Source organism: Centruroides vittatus, unplaced genomic scaffold (genome assembly GCF_030686945.1).
Source record: "Centruroides vittatus isolate TY-2023 unplaced genomic scaffold, ASM3068694v2 contig_301, whole genome shotgun sequence".
Classification (NCBI taxonomy): domain Eukaryota; kingdom Metazoa; phylum Arthropoda; class Arachnida; order Scorpiones; family Buthidae; genus Centruroides; species Centruroides vittatus.
In genome coordinates this window covers 5,551-13,756 of record NW_027121927.1, presented here as the reverse complement: position 1 = coordinate 13,756, position 8,206 = coordinate 5,551, and the positions used below count along the sequence as shown (strand labels likewise).

Sequence of the window (8,206 nt, the reverse complement as noted above, 5' to 3'; positions counted from 1 at the left end):
CTGTAAATAAACAACAGAAACGTTAAATAATAACGGCGATCTTTGACTTTTGTCACTATTTCGAAAATGGTAAATTTTAATTTAGAATAAAAAAAATATATATATATTTATCATAAAAGTAAACGAAACATATTCTTTAGCTCATCTTAAAGACATTTTTTGAGTCATTTTCATCTAACAAGAATTTTCAAGAAATTCCCAGTCATGAAATGTGTAGAAACTTGTAATTCAAATTCCTTTGTTATTATGTCATCTTTACTAAACTATATATATATTTCTCAATTTATTTCAGTAATTCTATCGATTCTCAGCAATATTTGAAAATACAAGAATACAACGGTAAGTGCATTAATACGCAAGCTGTAATGTGTTCGTTTATATTATCTTAAATTTAAAGTAAAGCGTTTGTTCCACTGAATTACAAATAACTATTAATTAAATTTGTAAAGAATAGTAAAATATCTGGAGCTTAGGTTTTCTTCTTTTCTATAAACTATTCGTATATTTAAATGGTCAAATTTTCATAAATAGATCATTCTGGAGTGTTCGAATCCTGGAAGTAAATGAAAGAAAATCGAATGAATTTTATTTAGATTAATTTCTTATATTAATACAATACTACCAAAGAAAAAGATTTTTTTTCATTTTAGAGAAATGCTAGAAGTTATTTTGTTACGATTTCTTTTATTTCAATTATGAAAACAAGAGAACATGATACAAAAATGAAGCAAGTCAATACATTAAAGCAAGCCTATTTCTTGTGTTTTTGTATAAATACGATTATAACACGGTACAGTTATCTTCTAGCATTTTAAACAAATAACAATAGCGGAGCGATAGTGATTTTCGTTTTCAACTATTTAATGAATGACGATATGTTTTACATCTTCAACCTCTTCAATGGAGAAGTTGACTACTTCCACATCTCCTTCCTTTAAAATTCTTCGAATGCCAATATGGATTATATTAAATTATTATCCTATTTAATTATAAGAATTACCAGTATCGGCGAAGCATTTTCTTAAACAGAAAGTTAGAAAGAATTTTAAAGTTGCAAAGTAATCCCGTTAAATAATAAAATGAAGTCCACAGAAAAATTAACTAGAAAGCTCCCTTTTTAAAAGTATCTTTAAAGAAACAGTTTACAATTTAAAGTTACTAAGTCGCAAGTCATTAGTGTAGGTTTCATCTTCATTTTCAAGATTGGACTAAATTATGAACTTTGCATGCGCCTATTTCTGGATCTAACTTAATTCGTGATTCCAGTGTCATCTGTGGAACGTTAAATTCCTTGGAAACCTTCAGTAAATCCATGTTTCTGGACATTACTGTGTAAAAGGTTCCTTTCATATTCGCTTTTGAACAAGATTGTCGAATAGTTTTTCCTTTACAATGTCCAGATACATCTCTGATTTGTAACAAAAAAAAAAAAAAAAAGATAATATAAAGTAACAGCAGATACATTATGTATGATAAAATGGGGTATTTTATCAACTTCACGGGTACCCGTTTCATCAAATTGACAGCTAATTTCAAAAAATTTGAAACAAAAGAATTAGGTCTATAAAAATAAGACACATCAATTGGATGTGGAAAGATGGCTTAAACAATACTTAATTGAATTCTTATTTTACAAAATCTGCTTTCTGTTGGTAGTCTGAACAAGTATAATATATATATATAAGTAAACACAACTGTAAAAAGCAATCGAAAAACAGTTTTCCTAGAAATGAAATAGGTGGTCTTTGCGTTGAAACAATGAACATAACTAGAAAAGATAATGCACTTCATAGCAGACTAGCTTAAATAATAGGTATAAGCCAGTGGCGTGCCGTGACATTTGATGATAGGGAAGCTGTGTTTCTGTAAGAAGCCGACTTCCAGGGGCAATCAGTTAATTGCGCGTCAGTGATGGCCTAGGGTCCATTCATACGTGCGTGGTGGCGGAAGAGACGTACCTGACAAAAACCGACAAAAAAAAAAAAAACATAAAATAAACATATACTATGTACAAAATAGTTTGCTTCAAGACAATCAGCCGTTCGGACATCCTGGGCGTCGATGTGGTTCTTCGATGGTCGATCGAAGGTGACCCCGGGACAGTGGCATTGACAAGTCTGTAGGGCACGGGGAGACTTCCTCTGTTGGCGTCGGGGACACGGTCTAAGTCCGAAGTGGCACGGGTTACAGGTTGGCACAATAGACAAGAAATTGTATTTTTTTTTTTTTTTTTTTTTTTTTGCGCGTTTACATACGGTGTTTTGGTTATTCGGAACGTTAACCGAGTGCCAGGTGTCCTCGATTGTCGGGGATTATATCAATCTCCGTTCTTTGTTTCGTCCATTTGATTGGTTATTCTCTCTCAATCACGCTTCCCGAGTGTAACCTCGTTACTAAGCGTCCCTCGTTACTAAGCGTAACGAGACTCTTACCTGGAGCGCAAGAAAAGTCAAAATCGAAGACGAATTCGATCTTCTACCGATCATAGGACGACGTCCTACCGTGATTTATGGTTTCTGCCTGGCAGTTTAATATAAACAATGGGTGTCCGGCTACAAACGACTTTTACCTATGTTTTTTTTTTAAACTAATACATTTTTCTCTAAATTAACCGTTTTTTCGCGTCTTTCGTGACGGTTCGGGCCTGTCCGGAACCTCACATTTCCATAAAAGTTTTAAACAAATACTGGAAATGACAAAAATAAACAATTTATGTATTTTAGTTCTAAAATACAAATAATACAAATTGATATGATACAAACAATGATAGAAAAACTTGTTTCTTTTAATTTTTTATAAACTAACTCTATTCGGCGATTTTTTCCGCAAAGTCGTTAATTACTTTATCATGAAAGTCGCTGGTCGTCGACTCCATCAGCGTATTGAAAAGCTTTTTCTATCGAAAGCAACGCTAGCGACGACAATTTTTCCTCCCACCGAGTGTTCCTGACCAATGTATGAATTTGCTTCGTGGTCGAAAAAATGCGCTCAACAGACGCACTGATAGACGGTACCATAAAAATTAATTATATTAAATCATATAATTCTTTTAGTACGTTTTTGTCGGATCGACATTAATTATAATATGTTTTATGTCTAAGAGTTACTTGTCAATATAGTCCGGACACGAATATAAATATTGCAATTCACTACGTAATTTAGATAAATCAAAAAATTTCCCATAAAATTTACTTAATTTATAGAATTAAAACACGCTTCGAAAAATTGTTTTTCATAGCATTAAAATTATTAACATCTAAAAGTGATAAAAATTCTAAAGATTTTATGTCTGAAAATCTGTCAATGTAATTACAGTATAATTAAAAGAAAATTATTATTAAATATAACTTGGAAAAAAAAGTACATAAAAATAACATTGAATACTCTTTACTTTTTAAATCTTAAACAATTCACTTAGTCAGATAGCTCCCTACCCAGTGGCTAAGGGATAGAATTGTTGGAAGTGTTACACGTGTGTAGCTTCCACCAACTAAACCGGCTGAGGTTGGTGCTCTGTAAAACGCATGCGCCAATGCCCCTGGCTGCTTTACTCCATTCAGTTATTCTCGCTGTGGAAGCTGTCTCGTAAGCGCTTCCATTCCGCCACTGATATTCGAATATACAATAGCAATCTTATCGTTTTTTTCACATGTAGTATAGAAATTTGTAATAAGATACATAATGCAGTTATAATAAAATATTAATTATAATTAATTCAAAGTACGTTAAAATATGAAAATTTATATTTTAGAAACTACAAGGGAAGGTCATTGGAAGGTGAAAGCGGCGTTTTCACCGCTTCTAATGACGGCACGCCACTGTTATAAGCACATATTGAGCTGCACAGCGAGTATCCCGTTTTATCAAACCACCCGCCTTATCCAACTCTCCTCTAATTTTTATCATATTTTACATCATTCGCATATTTCTAATTTCTAGATAGGTCTATTTTAAAATTCAATTAAGTATTATTATTAATAGTTTTTTTAAGTATTAGTTATAATACCTTATTTTCATTATTTTCTCGAAACTATAAATTTCGTTTTTCCATTTTTCACCGAATACGGAGCATCAAAATATGTAGGTCTATGTTCCTTTTATTATAATCGTTCTTGACAAATTAATGAAGATAATAACCGAACTGCATTAAAATGGAAATGGAAAATCACAAAGAGAAAATATGTTTCACTTACGACATAGAACAAAATTGTATAGGTAAAAATATAGTCACTTTTGATAATTTTCAGTTAAGTATTCGTCTTATTCAACAATGCCTAAAACTATGCAGAAAATTAAAGTATTCTCTCAATAATATTAAAACAAAAATAAAAATATGTTTGCTTCCTACTATATAAAGTACTTCAAAGAATTAGTGTAAATATTTTAAATTTACGTAGACCCATGCAAAAGTTTTTACTCGTTTGTAATTCATTTTTTATAAGGAAATTTTTAAATATTTTCTTTAGCAAAAAATCCTAATTTTAGATCAAAAGCTTTATCTCATTTACCTGATAAGTTTTAAAAATTTCTTCATTGTGAATCTCTATTTTACCTTTTATTTCTTCATTGAGTCATTTCGATGTAGTTTTGAATTTTTTTAATACGCAAATTTATTTTTTCTGAAAATAATTTCTTCTCTTTTTTATGGCCTAGTAAAATATTTAAGAACTAACAAATAAATTTTATTAATTTCCATTTAATGTTGTTCGGTTCAATTTCGAGTAATTTTTTAATGTTTTATATATCATTAGTATATCTTTCCAGTTCCTTTAACAATACATAGAAATGAAAATGAAGAAAACAGTGTTACTGCTATCTGTACTGACTTTATTTTTAATAGGTAAATATAAATACATGAAATTAGACATTGATTAATACTTTTTAATTAAGAAAATCCATTTTCAGCGGGACGAACGGTACTTGGACAAGGACAGTATCCCAGATACGTCGACAATAGTTATTACAAGTGTGGAAACCTAGGAGAAAATGATTATTGCGTCAGCGTTTGTAAACAACATACGGTTCGTTACGGCTATTGTTATCTCTTTAAATGTTACTGCGAGGGATTACCCGACACGCACATTTATTACGCTGATTTAAAAAGAATTCGTGGAAACCAAGTAGATCAAAGCCTAACAAAGCATAGTATTAAGGCTTAATTCAAGTGAAATTCAATCAAAATAGCTCAGTTTTCAGAATAATTTAATTATTTTAATCGGATGTTTTTTTTTATATTAGGTTTTTAAACACTGCATTTAATAAATTTAATACTTTTTATTGTATTCAAATTTTTATTGTATTTTTATTCAAATTGATAAGGTGTATCCATAAAATGAGAAATGATTAATCTATATTCAGTATTAACATGGTAAAGATCCAAAAATATGGAAATATGGTAATTCTTATTTTGGTGTTATAATCGCTTATTAATTTTTCATCCTTTATTAATTAGCATTATGGTGAAAAATTAATATAGTATTTTAATTAAAAATGTTTATTAAAAAGCGTTTAGTTTATTTTTATATAGTTTATGTTTAGTTTAAGAAGTTCAAATAAAACAAGGAACCAAGCGGGTTAAGAAACCAAAAATGGGTAAGATTAAGACAGTTCTCGATGAACAAAACCAGCTACCATGATGCTTGCAAGTATGATGAAACATACGATAAGCACGAAGATCTTTAACGAGTTAGCAATACTGAAATACGAGCGAGATTTGTGCGCAGATAATTTCTTACCACACTAAATTTAACAGAAAAATTCATCACAAAACGATTATTGATGCTAATGTGTAAAATTCCATTTAATCGATGCAAGATGTGTGATTACCAGAGCCCCTTCGGCCGCCAATTTAAAGTCTTTTAATCTTTAAAATTGGCGTTTCCACTTCCCGGAACGAGGACCCAGGGGTTGGATTTGTGGGAAGCGAGTGTTCGGGTTGTTTCATTGTGTCGAATTACACAGAACGAGGCGCTTGACATGTAAGTGCGTGAGTGCGAGAATTCGAGTAAAGGTTAAACGGTGTATATCTTCGTGTAAAGTGATGTTGTGTCCGTGTGTGTGTGTGTGTGTGTGTGATCGAAGAACATCTTCGGCATGTCTATAAACAGAAAACAGTAAATTACGATACGAGAATAAGATGTGTTAAAAAATAAAACGAAAGAGTTCTTACCATCGGAGATTTCGGAAAATATTCACTTGTCCACTTGGTCCTCTTCGTGGTAAAGTTGGGGAGGGAGATTCTTCTCCCTCCCAAATGTTCCTATAAAACACAAAGACAGTGAGAAAAGGAGAAGTTAATTCATTTATTACCTAAGGTTAAAATTATTACCTTTCTCAGATAGTCTTTCTTCCCGAACAGTGTTATGAGAAGAGCCTGACCTAGACCTAACCTAACCGGAAGCTCAATCCTCATAACAGCTGTTTGGGAAGAAAGATCGGCCGAATGTCGCGTCCGGTGAGTAAACGTGTCACGTCCGGGTGGTCACAATCGGGAGTCAAATCCGTTGTCGTCGACCGAGTGTCAAGTTCGGGAGACAAGTCCGTGTGGGTCACGACCGGGTAAGAGAGGTCACGTCCGGGAAAAGGTGTCGAGTCCGGGTAAAGTGTCGAATCCGGTAAGAAAGTCGCATCCGGGTGAAGAAGAGGAAATCGAAGAGGATCACCGCCTAGGCCAAGGGAACCGCAGCCGTCCGCAGCAACTAAACCACGGACAGCCCGGTCCCTCAACTTCGGCGGCTCTCTCCTTCGACTCCTCCCCGTTCCGACTTCGGCAAGGCGGTGGCGTCGCCGTCGCGGACGAACGGGCAGAACGCGACCAACCAGAAAATGTCAGCTCGGACGAGTTGTCACTTTCAGCATCTTCCACAGCAAGGTCTGTGGCAGGATGACCCCCGAAGACCTTGGCCAAGTGCACTGGACCCAGGGTGTAGCGTCGCATCATCCCGACTCCGGGAGGATGCCACGCCACGCGCACTTGGGGAAGGTCTTCTTCACCCGCTGCCTCTCGCTCGTCGAGCCCCCGCTCCTCCAACGGCACGGAACGACAGACTCGTTCCGCGTCGTCCGAGGAACCCCCTCCCTCCGGCGCCACCGTCTGCCTCCGCCGGAACCGCCTCCAAAGCCGCACCAACGTCTTCATTCTGTAAAAAAGAAAATTTGCAATTAGTCCAGTGAAAACAAAAGCTTAAATTAATATAGACATAGAAATATAACACCTTAATTTGTTGCTGAGAAGAATATATAATTGAAAACACAAACGTTTTCAGCCCGATTAACAGGCCATCATCAGGTCAAAAACAAAATGGAACAGATACGTTCCATGTATAGAATACAAATATTTAAATCAAAATTTAGAACAAAAAAATTTTTAAAAATATCCAAGAGAAACGGAAGAACATATAAAATTAACACAAAATAAAATTGAAAATAAAAAATATCATAAATCTTCCAATAAACTAATTCTAGCTTAAATTAATGCTTAAATTCTTCCGAGAAAAGCAAAATGCTCACCGCAGCGCTTTTTAAATCTAAAAGATTCGAATCCGAAGCGCAAACGGACGACCATCGAACGATGTGCCGAGATGTCTTCTGGGACCGATTCTCCAAGTAATATTAAATAAATTCTTACGTCTAGGGTCAATATGGACTAAGACTTACCTGAAAAATCTTCAATCTTCTCCGCAAAAGTCCGCAAACCGCAAAAAAAACCAACGCAATCCAAGAGCACGAGAAAAGCACGTCCGACCACAACCAGAAACACAATCGAACTGCGAATCGTCATGCGTGACGTTTTTCGAACAAACGTTAAAAGACGCGTCAACAATGTTCGAATTACGTAAAAATTAGAATTAAAAAAATCAATTTTATTTTTTTAAATTAATTTATAATTTTTTTTAAATTTTGCTTCAATCATTTTCTTGTGTTCGGAATTTGATAAATAAATTATCTTCTGCATTTACATGATGCAGAATGTCCAACGTGGAGATCTTTTTCAATTCTACGTCTCGAGGCTTGACCATCTCCGAAAATCGCCCGAAATTCGTTTGAATAAACATCTTTTTCGTCCATTTTCGGCCATGGCATGAAATAAATCAAATTCTTAGGATTTCGCCCAATATTATTTCGCTTTTCGGAAAGATTCCTCGGTCGCCGTCGGGGTTGCGGATTTCGCGTATTAATGCAACATCAAACTGGATAAAGTTAATAT

General features: G+C 34.3%; 2 long non-coding RNA genes across 2 annotated transcripts; one reads left to right on the top strand and one right to left on the bottom strand.

Moving 5' to 3' along the window:
- The first annotated feature begins 350 nt into the window (after window positions 1–350).
- On the top strand, window positions 351–4,944 carry LOC136972792 (uncharacterized). The gene is made up of 3 exons (XR_010880389.1): window positions 351–369; window positions 4,784–4,840; window positions 4,906–4,944. It is a non-coding gene; the product is annotated as an uncharacterized lncRNA (long non-coding RNA).
- An 828-nt stretch (window positions 4,945–5,772) lies between these two features.
- On the bottom strand, window positions 5,773–6,342 carry LOC136972731 (uncharacterized). Its single transcript, XR_010880380.1, has 2 exons — window positions 6,170–6,342; window positions 5,773–6,097 (listed from the first exon to the last, which is right to left on the bottom strand). It is a non-coding gene; the product is annotated as an uncharacterized lncRNA (long non-coding RNA).
- Window positions 6,343–8,206: the final 1,864 nt, after the last annotated feature.